At 43.7% G+C, this 17,709-nt stretch overlaps 1 long non-coding RNA gene across 1 annotated transcript in view; it reads right to left on the bottom strand.

The window, feature by feature from the left end:
• Window positions 1-17,305, bottom strand: part of LOC145717856 (uncharacterized) — a 72,558-nt gene extending 55,253 nt beyond the window's left edge. The window contains exons 1-3 of the long non-coding RNA XR_014141333.1: window positions 17,084-17,305; window positions 16,341-16,456; window positions 14,785-14,941 (exon numbers count right to left, since the gene is read on the bottom strand). This is a non-coding gene — a long non-coding RNA (uncharacterized LOC145717856). The remainder of the gene's footprint in view (window positions 1-14,784; window positions 14,942-16,340; window positions 16,457-17,083) is intronic.
• Between the last annotated feature and the right edge of the window lie 404 nt (window positions 17,306-17,709).

Below are 17,709 nucleotides of genomic sequence, written 5' to 3'. Positions count from 1 at the left end.
TTATTTGAGAGAGAGAGAGAGAGCACAAGAGAGGGGAGCAGGAGAGGGAGAAGCAGACTCCCCGCCGAGCAGGGAGCCCGACGCGGGACTCGATCCCAGGACTCCGGGATCATGACCCGAGCCGGAGGCAGTCGCTCAACCAACTGAGCCACCCAGGCGCCCAGTGGGTATTGTTTTGAGCCACTACATTTGTGGTCATTTATTATGCAGCAATAGAAAACTAATACACCAAGCAATATTTTATTAATTACTTAAAGATATTTATGAAATATGTCTGATAATGCTAAACCTAACAAGAGGAACAAGAAATAAAAATTTAACATTCATGTTTAAAATGAGTAAAAGCCGAGACAGAAAGGTTTGGTTTTTTTGTTTTTTTAAAGAAGAAGAAAAAGAGAGAGACAGACATATACTTGGAGAACAAAGTAGGCCTTGGGCTCATTATGAACTCATAGTAAGATGTAGCTACCAAAAACCCAATGCTGTCTGAGACCATATTAACAAAATATAATGTATAAAACCAAAGTAGAATCAGTCTTATTGTGCCATATGAACTGGTCAAATCAAATTAATAAATATTTCCTGTGTGCCTCCAAGGCATTAGGAAGAATAGAGAGACATATATGTTCCTGTCCCTCGAGTATTTTTTACAGTCTCTGCAGAGCTAAGATAAACATATTAAAAAGTCAAATCATAATAATTTAAAAAGCAGGGGCCCCTGGGTGGCTCAGATGGTTAAGTGTCTGCCTTCGGCTCTGGTCATGATCCCGGGGTCCTGCGATCGAGCCCCCCATCGGGCTCCTTGCTCAGTGCGGAGCCTGCTTCTCCCTCTCCCTCTGCCATTCCTTCCGCTTATGTTCTCTGGCTCTATCTTTGTGTCAAATAAATAAATAAAATCTTTAAAAAATAATGATAATTTAAAAAGCAGTTTAAGACAACTACAGAAAAAATGTTATAAAGCAGGCATTAGAATTCATCTGGCAATTAGTGATAGGTGTTAACAGAAGCAGGAGACAACACATCCTTACCAATACTATCATTATTGCTTTGCCAGTAGAATATAAAAGTGAGTGTACTCAACACTGGGATTCAATTTCACATTACTGAGCGCAAGCACTTGAAATTTTGAAAATACGGAGGTAAAAAAAAAAAAACATTCAGACAAGCTCTGCTATTTTGGAGGCTTTTTAGTGACAACATTACATTTTACAGATAAGTAAATATGGGCAAAGGAAGATCAAATAATTTGTTTATGATTACAAGTCAGTAAGTCAATTGTACTGAGAAGCAGATTTTCCCTTAAGTCTAGGATGCTAATGAAAACTCACATAACCTTTCTAGGTTACAATGGCTACTTTTGGCTAACATGATGTTTTCACTAAAAGAATTTGAAATCCTGAGTCATCATTTACTCTTCTCCCTCCAAAGCTGACCAGTTGTCAAGGCTTGTCACTTCTTCCTTTGTGATGTGTCTCACATTTATCCCTTCCTTTAAATCCCCAAAGTCAACATCTTATATCCAGACCCTTGCAATGTCCCTCCTGAACCTCTTTTGGCAATCTCCTAACTAATCTCCCCATTTGCGGTATCTGCCTCCCCCCGGTCTTGCACAGTTATAACCACGGCGTTCTCTGCTCCAAGCCCTTCAACTGCCCCCATTGCTTACAGAATAAAGTATGGATCTCTCAGTTTGAGGGCCACAGTTGGTTTCAAATTCTGGTTCTATCGCTTTCTAGCTGTGACTTAGAACCTCCTTTCTCTCATTTGTTAAATGAGGATAATATCAACTGCCTTATATGCCCTGGTTTTTCTGGGTCTGTCCCTGTCTATATGCCTACCCCATGTGATTAGCACACCGCTTCACTCTCAGAAGTGTCCAAGTTTTGACAATAAATCATTTGGTCAGTAAAGGGTTGTTAGAAGGATGTAATGAGACAATGCACATAAGTATAACAGGCCTGGCATGATACTTCTTTCCCATTCCCTCAAATGTACCTCATGCCTTGCTGCCTGAAATCGTATGTCTAACATCAGCAACTATGGAAGAACCTACCCCATACTACATGGTCTACCTCAGATGCTCCCTCCTCACCCTTGTCTAACTTCTATGGTTTTCTAAACCTCTCTTATAATGTATATCCAACACTAGCTTGGGTCATGGTAATTTGTGCACGTGTCTTAACTGCCTCAGACACTAGCTGTGGGGAAGACAGCGTCTGCTTCTGTTTCCTCTTAGACGCACACATGACACCTAGTAGTGTCTTCCCCATAGAAGATACTCACTAAATGACTTATTTGATTTAGAAATAACCCAGAATTTTGGCACAGACTTGCATTTCATTCCTCCATCCACTCTTTATTTAAGCCTCTGCTGTCTTATTCTCCTGAGACTGTCGCACTTGCTCATTAGTACCATCACTGGAGTACCCAGGGGACTCTAATAGAAAGCTTTCCTCTTTCATACCTGGCCACCATCCTGATTGTCTTGGGGGCGACAGTGGAGAGGAATTCTTGGAGCAATGGACCTAGGAATACAGAAGAGCCAAGAGCACAGCTTCTTCAGCCAGACTGCCTTGGTTGGACCCAGGCTCTATCAGCTACAAGCTCAGAACCCATGTAAAGCACTTGGGAAAAGTACACGGTAAATAATCGATAAATGATGGCTATTATTTTTCTCTTCCCTTCCACGACCTCAGTCAAATCAGAATACTTTACTATGAAGTGAGGCCTCTCAGCAACATCCTCTACACGGGGCAGCCAAGTACAGGCTCTCAGCAGATACCAAGTCCAGCCCACCCACAGCTCAGGGTCTTCTCTTTCTAGGATGTCTGCTTTCTTCTCTCAGTTCCTCCCTCATTTATGCCAAGTCCAAGCTGGGGCCGTTTCTAACAGCTTCCCTGATCACCAGCAAGGACAAGAATCTTCCTGTCTGGTTCTCTAAGCATAACATCCAGGTCCAGGTTCAGGTTCAACCTCAAACCACACTCTGGGCAGCTCCTCATGCTCTACGTTTCCACAAGCAGAAAATCTCTCAAAAGTTACACTCTTTATGGGTCCCCTCTTTCTATACCAATCTGCAGCCTGAAATTACTTAGCCTTTCTCTTTTCTCACAAGTGTTCCCAACACTCCAGGCTCCGCCACTGGCCCAATTCGACATCTTATAGGTACAATTATACATCCAAGAGTAAAACCTGTCTTGCTTCTTAATCCACTGGCTAAAATTCCAAATATTAGCAAACCAAGGTCAGTTAAGACAAGCTAGGGACTCTGGTCTCTAAACACACAGCTGAGTAAAGGAATTATTCATTATAGCAAATCAAGAGGACATTCATTTGAACATCCCTCTTCTCATAGCTCAGGCAAAAGTCTTCTTGTGGGGGGAGTGAGCTAAAATGAGCTTAAAGCATTTGAGGATTTAATCAAAACTTCATTACGTAAATAGAAGGCAACTTATATCTTCTTCATTTCAAACATAAGACTATACCTGCAATCCTCGTCAGGACCTTAGGCAAAAAGCTCAAGAAATTGTAGCCTAGCATTCACTTACAATATTTAAACAAGTCAAACAAGAACAACAACTATTTATCCAAACACCAAGACACTTAATTGTTTAATTGTGGCCTAGAATACAATCACCGTGCAACTTAGGTATTAAAATACCCGCATATCAAAACTAATGACATAATTAAAATTGCTTCATCAGAAAAAGAAAAAGAAAAACCTAATAAAAATCATGATTTTTTTACCTAATTTTCCCTCACTTACTTTCTTAACATTAAGCTTTAACAAAACCACAGCTCCCCTAAGCCCCCTGGCCATGATGATTCCCTGGCAGCTTACAGAGGCCCTTGATTTGCCCAGACTCTGCCTCAACCATCATTATACCTTTTTATTTCTTAGTATAATAGTGTCAAGAAAAGAATCAAGTGAGGTACAGGTCTTATTTATATTTTATTTTTTAAAGGCATTATGGCTTGTTGTAAACAAGGCAAGCAGTATAGAAAGGTATCAAGTGAAAATGAAAACCCCCTCGCCCTCCCAACCCTTAATCTCAAAAGGTAACAACTGATAACGGTTTCTCATGTATCCTTCCAGAAAATGTCTACGCATATGTAAGTATACATATATACAAACTCGTATCTATCTATCCTTTTAGCTCCCCCTTCTTTCCATTGTACAGATGGGATCATACAATACCATTCTGCACCTGTTTTTCCACTTTAAATGTATCTTGGACACCATTCCCTATCACTATATATAGATCTACCTCATTCTTCTTAATGAAATGCACAGCATTCCATTGAGTGTGTATGTACACCATGATTAATATAACCAGTCTCTCGTGATGGACATCAAGATTGTCAACAGTGAAAGAGTAGCAACAATGAAACAGCTAACATCCTCGTGAACAGTGACTTTGTGCAGTTCCTTTTTAGACTAGATTCACTGAGACAAAAGATATACACATCTTACATTTTGATAAGGACTTCCAAACTGCCCTCCAAATGGGCCCTAACAATTTATACTCCCACTGACTGCAGAGAAGAGGGCTTTGAAACCAATCACCTGGTCTGAAGTTTCTGTAGCGCAAAGAGGAAACTAGATGTTTAACACAAAAATAGCAAAGCACTGATGATTTTGTTACATCTTTTATTTTAACACACTCTAGAAAACCAAAGGCCACAGTGGGTGGCAGCCACACCTCACTGTGATTAACTCTGCCCTCATCCAATTCCAAGTTTAGAGGGTGCTATTCCTCAGCATTAATCCAGGTCCTAAATAATGAATTCCTTAGGTTTGGAGGTTTATTGAGTGAATCCAGCATAGAAGAGAAACCCACACTGCTCCCGGCAACATCATCCACAATGATCACTAACGTCAGAAGTGCTACATAATGGTATGATATAAGGTGGTTTCCACTCGCCCATAATTAGTTAAAGTCACCGGCAATGAAGGCACACTATAAAACTCACTATATTAGCATATTCGTGGTATGGGATAATCTGATTGAGAGATTGCTACTTTAACAGAGAATCGGGTTTTTTCCTGTGATAGTGAACATCGATAAGCATCACTGCACAGAATCTACTGAATAACATCTAGAATAACACTTGTTTAACATCTTCTGTTTTGCAAAACACCTTAGCATATCTTACTTCATTTAACCTTCATGGTAACCCTGGTAGGAAGGCAAAGTAATTATTACTCATTATTACTCACAAAGATTCCATGAACACATAGTATGTGCTGGGTACTCTCTGCTAGGTGGTCGGTATATGAAGATGAATGAGACCGTCCCCTCATTCACTGTTGCCCTGCTCCATCCAATCTATCCACAAAGCTTTCCCATTGCATTTAGGATACTTAGCAACATGGCCTACAAACCCTGTGTGACCAGAGCCTTCCCCACCCTTCCAGTTTCATCCCATGACCCTGGGTATTTCATTCACCATCATCCAGCCACAGCAGACCACACTGGGTAAGAATCCAGGTTCTTGCCGCCTCAGGGATTTCTGCTTCATTTCCTCTGCCTGAGGCGCCCTTCCCCCAACTAACTCTTTGCCTAGACAGCTCCTACTCATCTTTGGGTCTCAGCTGAACCTATCGCTTCATCCCAGACCCCTCCTCCTAATAAGTTATGTCTCCTTTATTATTCTTTTTATAGGACTTGACTTCCCTAGTACTCCTAGTACTTCATAATGAAATATCTGTGTATTTGTTTGCATTGCAACTCCCCCACATGACTGCAAGGCTCAGGGAGGGCAAGAATCGGGACTTTTGCATTCACCGCTATAACCCCAGCCCCTGCCCAATGCAGTGCCTGGCACACAGCAGACCCGAAAACAAAAGTACTGAATACAGCCAATGCCCTCAAGGGGCACAGGATGTAGCAGGGAAACACACAAAGAAGGGAAAGACTCATTTTACCAAGGATGGGCAAGGCCTCAGGAAAGACTACGGAGAAGAGATGACCCTGAGCTGATGGCTGAAAAGCAGACATTCACCCGGAACGCAACCCTACTGAAATGATGTAGGCCATCAAGAGGCGACTGCAGGCAGAGAAGAGCAAGGGCTGTGCCGTGCCTCTCAGACTTTTGGCTTTGATAGCTGGGTGGATAGTGGTACAATCATTCAATGGAGAGAATGCAGCTCTATTATTATCACTTACTACCAGGGTACAGAACCTGAGGAAAAGAAGGCCTTGGCGGAGCTGAAAATCTGGATGGCGGCCATTCCTCTGCCCACCCGCCTCTCACCACTCTCAAGCTAAATAGGAAAAACTATGATTTCAACCTGGGAATATTCAGTGCTGAGTCATAGGTAGCCATAGGCCAGGCCAGGGCAAGGGAGGCTGGTGGAAGGACCAGAAGACTTCGCACAGACAGGCCCAGGAGGGTTCTCTATCTGAATATTTTTGGGGGCCAGAAGATGTCAATAATGTGATTTAAGGTATGGAAGTATCGAATCACTATATTGTACACCTAAAACTACTAAGATAACACTATATATTAACTAACTACGAGTAAAATAAAAACTTAAAATAATAACAGTAATAATAATGTAATTTAGTGTGCTGCTCTTTTTGTGTGGGAGCCAGAAGCAGGGAAGAAAAAGATTCAGTGTCCTGAGTATCTCACATGCTTGGTAATATCTATTTCATTTCCACTGGAGAGTCCCTTTCCTGGATTTATTTCTAATGGCTCTATGTTGTAATTTCTGTGTTGCTCTTCATGGAAGTAGTCAGGGCAGAAATCCTAAATAAATATAATAAAATGCTACCTAATGCCTGAATGGCATTGGGTTGAAAAGCATCAAAATATGCCATTACTAAGGGGGTTACCTCATCCTATTAACTCCTCAACAGCTTCTCTGGTCTGGCCACAGGTCGATAAATACAAAAGGCAGGAAAAAGAAGGAGAACCTGGCATTTGCTGCCATCCAGAGTGAAACTTTCTAGTCCCCCCTCCCCCCATCCTGCCACACACAGAACAGCATTACATGAAACAGGAAGCTTTGAATCATAATTCTGGTTAAAACATAACCTATAGTTTATTTCAAAAATGTCAACAGAGTGACTGGAAGAAAAAACATACCCTGGAAGCCTCAGTGAAAAAAACAATTCTTTTGGGGGGGGGGGGGGACCACCCTAAACTTTTCAAAGTCACAATAATGCATAGGAGGGGAAGACTAACATTTAGCAGAAAATTATAAAATAGCCAGGCCTAGGGGAGGCAGTGTAATTGCAGGAGAGCTAAACAGGCAGGCCGACTGACAGAGTGAGCGCGCTAAGCAGTGCTGATCATCAGGAGCCTGGGGCCTCGTCCTGGCTCGACGCACCATGCGACAGCTCTGTGACCCAGAATCAGTTTCACTAGGCCTCAGTTTCCTCCCATGTAAGATGAGATGTCTTGAAAGATCCCTTCCAGTTTAAAAACATCCCTTTAAGAGTATATTGCTTTTTCTTTCTGCCACAATTATAGTACAATCAGAACAGCTACGACAGGTGAGTGAGTGGGTGATTCTCATTCTCATCCGTGACCATGTGAGAGGCAAATATTGTCATAGCCTTTTGCATATTTTAATAGTAAAGGTGAGTGCTTAACAAGTGGCAGGCAGCGTGCCAAGGCTCTAGATGGATTAACTCATTTCATCCTCCCAATCCTCCTATGAGTAGGTATGATGATTATTAACCCATTTTACAGATGAGGAAGGTGAGGCACGAAGAGATAAAATAACTTGCCCACAGCTAGCAGTGATAGCCAATATACAAAGCCAGGGAGCCTGTCTCCCGAGGCTACACTTGACCCCTGATGAGACAATCGAGGCTTTCAGGGTTTAGGTAACTTGGGCTACCACCTGGCGGCGCTGGGTTCAGATTCAGATGTATCAGACTCCAAGGCCCATGCTCCTTCCACAGCCCTAAGCTTGAGAAGGAATGGCTGGCTCTTAGAGAAATATTTTCTGAAAGATTATTTTTGTTTACCCCCTACCCATCCCCCCACCTCTTCTGCCCCGCTGAGGAGCTGTAGGGGGCGATCATGAAAAGAGACTGAAGAACGCTTTTCCTGGACCTGCCATAGGTGAGACTGCCAGATAAAGAGAAAAGGGGGGGGGAGGGGCAGGATGCTCTGCGTCCTTACTCCTGCTCTAACAACGTGACTTTTGTTTAAGAGTCCTGCAGATACTAATGCTTTGGTCAACAGGCAGGAGCAGATGGCTTCTCCGAGATGATCGTGGTCCAACTCTCAAGCCACACAAGCGATCCAGATTTCACACTGAAGCTCTGTCATCAATCCACTAACTGCTTTGTGATGCTCCCCACCGCCCGCATGTGTTAGCTAAATCACCAGAGTGTTTACAAATACACTGTGATGTGCTAAGAAAAAAAAAAAAATCTGCGAGGTCGAAACATACTTCCTTTGGATCGGAGTTTCTCATTGCAACTATCTGTTTTATTACCATTTTCCCCTGCCTTATGTTCACTGGTATCCTGACATATTTTGCCACCTCACCTTATTATGTAACCCCCACATTTAGATGAAGTGTAATTTCCCAATTTTTGCACAATCTCCCTGCCTGTCCCCACTCTCACTCCCAAAAGAGTTTCTGGAGTCAATAGGAGAGATGGCCAAAAATCACAAGAGTACTTGAGGAAGTATTAGTAGCAAAAAAAAACTGCTCTGACCAAACCCTTGGTTTGGTTTTACTCACATTCCCCTACTATGCAAACTCTGTCTTCAGTTTTTCACTATTATAAATACAATAGTATGTAAAGCTGTGCATGTATATCAGAGATTTCCTTCAGAAAAAAAAAATTAGGAAGGAATCCATATTATTTACAGAAAAGGTGGAAGATACAAATAAGCAAAAACAAAGTCAACTGTAAGTTCTTTTTTTAATACTTCTTTGTGCAACCCCTCAGATTTTTCTTTATATTATACACACATGGACACAAGATCATATATTAAAATGGGGTCATATTATTAAAAAATAAGTTACTAATAATAGTTACCATGTATTGACTACTTACCACATGCCAGGCACTGGGATCTCCTCATATTCCCACCCACCCTATGTGTTAGCTCCACCGTTCCCAAACTTGTCTACACCCTGAAGTCACAGGGAGCTTCAAAACTCCAGAAGGCTGCATCCAGTCCCCAAAGATTGTGGCTTTTAATCAGCTGGGTGAGGCCGGGACTTGGGAGGCTTTAAGAGATCCCCAGGTGATCCTAATGGGTGTACCAGTTGGGAACTATTAGGTTTGCTGCTATTTTGTCCCTCTTACTAACGTGGAAGCTGAGGAACACTCAGGTAAGAAACTTCCCAATGTCACCCAGCTGATAAAGCTGGGATTTCAATCCAACCCTAAGCTCAGAGCCCAGACTTTTTTTTTTAAGATTTATTTATTTATTTATTTGTCAGAGAGAGAGAGAATGCACAAGCAGAGGGAGGGGCAAAGGGAGAAGCAGGCTCCCCACTGAGCAAGGAGCCCGATGCAGGACTCGATCCCAGGACCCTGGGATCATGACCTGAGCCAAAGGCAGACGCCCAACCAACTGAGCCACCCAGGCGTCCCAACTTTTTTTTTTTTTTTAATATGGTTGACACACAATGTTACATTAGTTTCAGGTGTACAATACAGTGAACCCACAAGTCTATCCCTTATGCTGTGCTCACAAGTGCAGCTCTCATCTGTCACCATGTAACTGTCACCATGCAATGGTATATTACAATACCATTGACTAAATTATTCCCTGTGCTATGGCCTTTCATCCCCGGAGCCCAGACTTTGAACTATTGATAATCTGGGATCTGCTTCCCCCACCACCACTCATATAACATCATATTATGGACCTATGCTCTGTTAATAAGTAGAAGTCAACATTATCCTTTTTAGTAACTACAGTATTCCACTGTATCGCTACTTTAGAATGCAAGTGCTACCAATTCCCCCCTCCCCCGCTCTAGAAAATGCTGCAATAAATATCCTTATTGACATACCTTTGTGCACATCCTTAATTACTTCCTTGGGATAAATTCCAAAAAAAAATGCTGGGTCAAAAGGTAAATATGGTTTTTAAAGCTTTTGATAAACACTGCCAAACTGACATTCCCACCAGAAGTGTGTAAGAATGCCTGCTTCCGCATGTCCTTGCCAACACTGAGTTTTGTCATTCCTTTTTAATCTTGGCAAATTATATTGGAGAAAATGGTATGCCATCTTAAATCTCCTTCCTTTGACTATCACTGAGAACATTTTTTCACATATATGGGCCATTTATATTTCTTCTTTGATGTATTTTCCTATTCCCATCCTTTGCTAGTCAAACACATTTTTCTTACTGCTCTTTTTTTTTTTAAGATTTTATTTATTTGACAGAGACAGACACAGTGAGAGAGGGAACACAAGCAGGGGGGAATGGGAGAGGGAGAAGCAGGCTTCCCGCTGAGCAGGGAGCCCGATGCGGGGCTCAATCCCAGGACTCTGGGATCATGACCTGAGCCGAAGGCAGACGCTTAACGACTGAGCCACCCAGGCGCCCCACTGCTCTGTCCTTATGTATTAAGAATAATGAGTCTTGGGCGCCTGGGTGGCTCAGTTGGTTAAGCGACTGCTTTCGGCTCAGGTCATGATCCTGGAGTCCCGGGATCGAGTCCCGCATCGGGCTCCCTGCTCGGCAGGGAGCCTGCTTCTCCCTCTGACCCTCCCCCCTCTCATGTGCTCTCTCTCTCATTCTGTCTCAAATAAATAAATAAAATCTTAAAAAAAAAAAATGAGTCTTGTTGCAATTGCTTCCAGTTTTCTCATTAACTGTATTTTTTGGGAGGAATTTTTAAATCTTCATGTAGTTGATTATATTAATATTTTATTCATTATTTTACCTTTGATATTATGCAAATACCTTCCCTACCCCACGATTATATATTCTCCTATATTTTTGAGTTCTGTTATCAACTCTCTTTTTAAAAGAGTTTTAATTCTTTTTTTTTTAAAGATTTTATTTATTTATTTGACAGAGAGAGACACAGCGAGAGAGGGAACACAAGCAGGGGGAGTGGGAGAGGGAGAAGCAGGCTTCCCGCTGAGGAGGGAGCCCGACGCGGGGCTCGATCCCAGGACCCCAGGATCATGACCTGAGCTGAAGGCAGACATTTAACGACTGAGCCACCCAGGTGCCCAAAAAAGTTTTAATTCTTTAATGATGCAGTTCCCAAACAGAATTACACATTAGAATTGCTTAGAGTTTTGTTCTGTTTTTTTTTTTAATGCTCAGGTCCTAAGACTGAACCACAATTTAGGGACCTGACACCTGAGCAGGCACCTTTGTAAAAGCACCATGGACAATTCTGAGGCACCCCCTCCTAAAAGAAACACCATTTCATCTTCTAAATTTATATTGGTGTCATTTTTTCCAAATTACTTCGGCACATGTGTTAAATAAATCATTTCGTGCATAAGAAATGCTACCTTTATCCTCGTTGGCAAGCTCCATGGAAGCAGAGACCGTACCCGTTTTACTAACCATTGCACCTCCAGGGCTCAGCACAGTGCCTGGTGCACAACGGTACTTGAATAAATAAGTAACACCTGACCACACGTCTCCACCCTCATCCCACCCCAAACCGGCTAGTCCTCTTGTCAATAATTTCTTGACCATTAGACCAAGAAAACTGATGGTATTGATGATGACCCTGAGTTACCAAAAATATTAAATTATGCCCAGTAAACTCTGTTTAAAGGAGCCAGGAAATGTGTTAGAGGGCTTCATCGAATGAAGTCAATAATGTTGACCGTGTTTAAGAAGTATGGGAATTCTGATAAAATTCTCCACGGAGGAGCTAGACAACATTGACCCGGGAGGCTAAGGAGACTCGACTTCCTCTGGCTCTTAGAGTTCCTCAACTAGCTCCAGAAACTGACTCAGAGCTTCCTTGAGCTGAGAAGAGACCCACACATTCCCTCTTCCATGAGCCCATGGAAAGAAAACTGGAAGAGGGAACCAGGACACCTGGGTTTTAGTCCTGTCACCACTATCAACCTGTGTGAGCATGGACATGTCACTTAACCTCTGGGGTTGCGCTAGATGTTTTCTAAGGATCTCTCCAGATTGAAACTTCTACCTAAAGTCCCAAACAGATGACCACAGGGCAGGGCTTCCAAGGACAACCTGAAATTCCCTCCACAGAACAGGGCCCCCGGCCCACCTCAGGCTAAGAGCAAAATAATAGTGACAACAGTAGTAGTCATGTAAGTCGTAGCAATAGTAATGGTAGTAACAACAGCAGCTACTGCTAAATTTTAATGAGCACTTACTATATGCTGAGCAATATTCTAAATGTCTTACTACTAAGAATAAAGGCACACACTTACACGGCACTTACGAGGTCCTAAGTGCTTTGCAGAGATTAATCTTCAAAATGACCCTATAAGGTGAGTCCTATTATTATTCTCATTTCACAAAGGAGGAAACTGAGACACAGCGAGGTTAAGGGACTTGCCCAAGATCTCACAGCTACCAAGTGACAGGACCAGTAGAGGTGAACCCAAAACCATATTTTTAACTATCATACCATACTGCCAGCCAAACTATCATTGTACTATGCTTGTCACTTCAGAGGTTGCGCAAAACAAAGAATAAGCTGCAATTAGTTATAGGGAATACTCCCCTCTTCACTAATGCTAGGAAAATTCGGTTTTACTCCGATGTCATTTTAAGCAGATCCGGTTTCAGGGCCTGAGATAGCAAGATACATTATTTATTAAGAAAATACGCCGTTTTATTAAGAACTGGCATCCATTAAAATGTTTTTATTAGAAAATAAATAAATCATTAACTACTAACGACGTTTCCCATTAAACTGAGAAAAAAACACAAGCTCTTTCTGCGTCATTAGGAACAAAACTTTAGATCCCCCACCTGCACCAACTTCAGTTCCCTACTCCCAGCACTACCTTTTAATCACAGACCTGACAGCCCACAGGTGTCCCAAGCAAAAGAGGCCAAACCAAAGTCAGGACACTAACTTCCCACCATCCCCATACCCTTCTGACCTCCTCCTGTGGTCCCCATCTCAGTGACTGGCACCACCAGCCCCAAGTATCCAGACTGGGTGTCAGCCTGGGCTGTTCACCCCACATTCGGCACAGGACATTTCTAGAATTCATCCCGTGGCTCTCTGCCCCTGCTGCCCCGGCTCCTGCTCAGACCCCCATCTCTTTCCCTCAACTACTCTACCAGAAACCTTCCAACCACTTCTTGGCTTGCTTTCTCTCCAACTCCAACTCCACCTCAACACTGCTGCCAAAGTAATCTTTCTAAAACAAAATCTGATTATGTTACTTCCCTGTTTAGAATCTTTGTCTCCCGGATAAAGTGTAAAATCCTTCCTAGAACATACAAGGTTCTTTATTATCTGGCCTCCGACTACCTTCCCTGCTTCATCCGAGGTCATGGCCCACACATCTCACACAAGGCAAACGGAGCAACTTGGAAGTTCCCAAACAGTGCTTCTCTGTCTGCCCAGAATGCAATTCTCTCATTTGCCCATCTGGCAAACTCCCACTCATTTTTTTTAGACCAGCTCAAAATTCAAAATTCAGCACGCTTTTCTCTGGGCTTCCGTCACATTTTGCACCTCTCCCTATTCTGACACTTAATTCAACCTAACACAATTATTTGTTTATATGTCTCTCTTTCCCATAAGACAAGGAACCCTCTAGGGCTCTGTGTTTTGCACATTTCAGTATCATGTTTGTTGAATAAAAGAATGTCCCGGGATTTAAACAAGAATTTCCAAACTGCTCCTAATCAGCGTCCACTGTGTGCGTCAAAGCAAGCAATACAGGCCAAATCCCCTTTCAATAAACATCTTCAAATTGATGATCCTCATACGTCAAAAATACTTGTTACATTTGTGTGCCTTCACACTTGAAGCCATAACCAGCAGGAGACAGTTTTAACAGATACCTCAGACAACCAACAAGCCTACCTGTTGAATACTTAGAGCTATTCAAGTTCCTGCATATTCTACTCCATCTAAGTGGTCCTTAACCTTTTGTGGGTCATAGACCAGTTTAGGCAGCGTTTGTCTATCATTTCTTAAACCCACACGCCCTTTCAAGAAACATAAAAATCCCACATACCCCCAGAAATGCTGATAGTCTCCCAAAGGCACAATCCTCAACCCCACCAAAAATAAAAATAACTTCGTATGTGGTAGGAATTCCAGATTCCCAAGAGATGTAAACCCACCAGGCAAGATATCGTTGAGTTTTGCTCTTGGGTAGTTCACAGTATTAAAATAGGCATTTTCCTTCTATCACCAAATATAAACATTATAACAGTAAATATGCTTTAAAGTCTTTATGGGGAAGAGGAAGCCAGAGAGGTGCTGACATCTGTCTCCCCCACCATTGGGAACCTTATGATAGGAATGTGCCGGAAACAAATGAAAAACACAAATATGAAAAAAAAATCCTCTGTTTCCTCACATATAACCCCCACAAGCACATGTTCAAGCGAAGGGAGTTCTTTGAAAATGCTTCTGGCGTTACATTTTCCAGTGACTTCCCTCTCCCTACCCCTCCACCCCTACTTTAAAATACGTTAAACTTCTAGCTAGCAGCAACGTCTTTCAAATTAATATCCTTTGTCTTGTGGAGACAAAGGGTTAAATTAAAGAAATAGCTGGCTGCCTGCCACTGGCTTGGAGGGTTGGGTTGGGATGGAGGATAGAGAAGGAGGAAAAACCAGTTAGAGAAATAAGTGCTGATTTCTTACCCTGCCACATGGCCATCTTGATCCTGTCCTCTCCCACTTTGGGGGTCACACACTCAGTTTCCCAAATTCCTCCACTTTTGTAGGGAGGCTCGAATGGGATGTAGATGCAACAGCAGCTGTGTGGCCTTGTTTTCTGCAAGTAGCTCAAGCCCTGAACCTGAAAATGTGAACAGAAAAATGAATACCTAAACGGAAAAAAAACATTTCAAATCCTTAAAAGTTACCTCCTGTCCCTCTTTGAACCTTTCTTTCAAAGATATGCAGACATGGGCAGTGTCAAGTTTTTCCCAGCGAGGTATTGCTTTAAAAAGACAGAATGGGAAGATCTAGAGTCAGTTACTATTGCCACTGAGTGCTGGCCAATTCTGCATGAATCACTGGATCTTCAGTAAATAGGTTTCAGAATCTCAAAGGATGGGTGGTTGAATGAGATAACCATTAAATGTCTTTCCTATCTTGAAGTTCCACAGTTTGGGAAATGAAGAGCAGCATAATATCCAATGTCCTCCCCTACTCCCCAACACCAACTTTACATTTAAAAATTAGTAGAAAGGAGAGCAAATTTTGTAATACTTCATGTTTTAAAATAGCCCCTGTATCGGAATGGAAAAGAAAGGAAGCATAATAAAAAAAAGTTAAGAGCAATGCCCTTTGGGTCATGGTTCTTCCTCTCGGCTCCATTATACTTTCCCACACTTTGCCAAAGTCCTACAGGGAACACATACTGCTTTCCTATGCAGGGGAAAGAAGAACCAAAAACAAAGAAAAATGTAAAAACAGAATACTAATTTAAGGACAACCAAATTAACTCAGCTAATTCCTAAATTGAAAGCGTCAAATTCAGTCTTAGGACAATACAACTTTCAAGGATAGGAAAGGAGCTAGGAATGAGAAGGGGGGGAGAAAAGGAAATGTCCGACTACTTCGTTTGATTCAGCGGCTTAATATATTAAATACCGTGCTGTCCACTTAAACAAGTTCCTAATTAATAAACTGGTCTTCCTTATTTAGCATACAAGCCATCTGCTTTGTCTAAGAAAAAGCCCTCACCTTCTTGACTTGGTCAACATGAAAGGACATTGCTATTTCCATAGCTTTTAGACCAGCAACACCTCCACCCCCGAAGTGAAAGCGCTAACGCACACATACTGAAGACATTCAAACTTTAGAGTCATCATTTTGGTCTTCCTTAACGACTGTTTTTTTTGTTTGGTTTTTTTTTTTTTTAAGACAAGAGTGTCAATGTGTACACTAGTCCCAAAAGCACCGAAAGAGGAAAAAACAATGCTTTGGATAAGGAAAGGTTCGCAAAGTCCAAGAAAACTTAGGAACTCAGAAGTCCAAGGATGAATTCACCAGGAAAAAGCGCTCCGATGACTTATCTGGAACCTGGGACAGTTTGTTTGGGTTTGCCTTCCCCGCCCCCCCACCTCTTTTTCGCGTACAGTTAAGTAGTGGTCCGCGCCTCGTGGGACCAGGCGAAATTTAACATCTCTGAAGTTAAACCCGGGTAGTTGCTAATAAATGTATGAAGCTGACGTAAAGCAGATTCTTACTGGCTTTTTATGCTCCACGCTTCTGGATTTCCCTCACTTATTCGGGGTAGCTTACACTGACGTTATCACACGGGCACACGGACAACTTGCTTGGCACTCCAGGAAACCGATTTGCTCTGCAATGTTAAGAAAGGTAAACGTGCATCAATGTGAAGGTAAAGCTTTCCCCTTCAGGGTGAAGGCGCTCAAGCGCAAGCCTAGAAAGTCTGGAGAGAACCAGCTACCCGCGTTAAGGGGGGGGGCGGGGGGAGAAGGAAAACTCGCAGCTACGACTTTTCTGAGAGCCTGGAGTCCACTTCGCGAAGACCCACACAAACCTGCGAGTCCAGAGCAGGAGGAAGAAGAACGGGGCCTCGACAGAGCCTCACCAGCCAAAACCACTCTGCCCCAGTCCGGGAAAGGGGACGCCTTGCAGCCAGCCTCCCCCCATTCAAAAGCGGGACGGGCTTGGCGCCGCTCCGCGAGAAAACTTTGCTGGGACAGCGCAGGGACCCTGGCTCGGAGAATAGGGCAGGGCTCCCGGGAAGATGCCGCCCTGCACTGGCTAGAACTAGCCGGTCTAACTCCTCCGAGTGCCAGGCGGCGGCGGCCGGGCAAGGGGAACCCCCATCTCCGGGGGGCCGAGCCAGCGGGGGGAGCGCTTCCCCCGTGTCGCTGCGCCCCGGGGCTGCTCCGCGGGTGGGCCGGGGGCCAGCGGCCGGCGAAGGACCTGTTGGGGAAAGCGACAGCCCATCTGTCTTTACCTGTCGCCGAGGTCAGGGGCGGCGGAGCCCGTGTCGGCCGCCGGCGGGCCGAGCACTCAGTCGGCTCTGGCGTCCAGGACACCAAGCTGAGCTAGCGCCCCACGTAGCCGGCAGAGCTTCATTCACAGCCCAGCCGGGAGGAGGGGGAGCGGAGCGGGCGCGCGGCTCATGTGACAGGCGCCTCGCAAGTATCGGCCAAGCAGAGCCAATGTCTGCGCGTGCGCGCCCTGGCCGGCCTTCCCCCGGCACCTCGGCCCAGCGGGGGCGGGGGCGAGGCGAGCCGCGGAGGCGGCCGGGCGGAGAAAGCGGCGAAGGAGGAGTTTCCGCGTGCGCAACCGCAGTAAGTCGGCCCTGCTCGCTGCCATATTTAATGAGGACTGGGCGGGTCCTAACCCAGTGCTGGGCGGGCCAATTGCTTTTTGAAAAAGAAATGCTCCATTATGTTTCACTGTTTCCAGCCTGGGGTACGGTTCTTTGGGGTTTTGTCCTTAGAATGAAACTGTTTATCCTGGGCTTCTGGCCCACAGAACAGCTAGTAGTAATCTAATGCTAATTACATTAGCTCGCATATTTTGAGCCTCTAATTATGTGCCAGGCACTGCCCTAAGCCCTTAACTCATTTTCAT

The sequence above is a fragment of the Leptonychotes weddellii genome, chromosome X (genome assembly GCF_054177405.1).
Source record: "Leptonychotes weddellii isolate Sample4059 chromosome X, ASM5417740v2, whole genome shotgun sequence".
Classification (NCBI taxonomy): Eukaryota; Metazoa; Chordata; class Mammalia; order Carnivora; family Phocidae; genus Leptonychotes; species Leptonychotes weddellii.
Note: the sequence above shows the minus strand (reverse complement) of the source record. Positions and strands in the feature narration are given on the sequence as shown.